At 47.1% G+C, this 575-nt stretch overlaps 1 non-coding gene across 1 annotated transcript; it reads right to left on the reverse strand.

Moving 5' to 3' along the window:
* Positions 1-485: 485 nt before the first annotated feature.
* On the reverse strand, positions 486-558 carry trnar-ccu (transfer RNA arginine (anticodon CCU)). The gene has a single exon. It is a non-coding gene; the product is annotated as a tRNA-Arg (tRNA).
* Between the last annotated feature and the right edge of the window lie 17 nt (positions 559-575).

Consider the following 575-nt stretch of genomic DNA (forward strand, 5'->3'; position numbering starts at 1 on the left):
CCTGCATGGGATTCAAACCCACGATTCCTAGCTTTAGAGGACAGACAACACAGACAATAGAAAGGAGCCAATTCAGAGTGACTACAATTTTTGTTTAAATCCCATACACTGTGTCAGTTAGATTGCAGTTGTGGAGATGGCACAGTATGTGGTAAAAATAACCTAGCAGAGGATGGTTTCGATCCATCGACCTCTGGGTTATGGGCCCAGCACGCTTCCGCTGCGCCACTCTGCTGTCAGTTGCCTTGCATGGGATTCAAACCCACGATTCCTATTTTTAGAGGACAGACAACACAGACAATAGAAAGAAGCCAATTCAGAGTGACTACAATTTTTGTTTAAATCCCATACACTGTGTCAGTTAGATTGCAGTGGAGGAGATGGCACAGTATGTGGTAAAAATAACCTAGCAGAGGATGGTTTCGATCCATCGACCTCTGGGTTATGGGCCCAGCACGCTTCCGCTGCGCCACTCTGCTGTTTATCACCCCAGATGGGACTTGAACCCACAATCCCTGGCTTAGGAGGCCAGTGCCTTGTCCATTAGGCCACTGGGGCTGTATTTGTTGATTCAA

Source organism: Anoplopoma fimbria, unplaced genomic scaffold (genome assembly GCF_027596085.1).
Source record: "Anoplopoma fimbria isolate UVic2021 breed Golden Eagle Sablefish unplaced genomic scaffold, Afim_UVic_2022 Un_contig_9928_pilon_pilon, whole genome shotgun sequence".
Lineage (NCBI taxonomy): Eukaryota > Metazoa > Chordata > Actinopteri > Perciformes > Anoplopomatidae > Anoplopoma > Anoplopoma fimbria.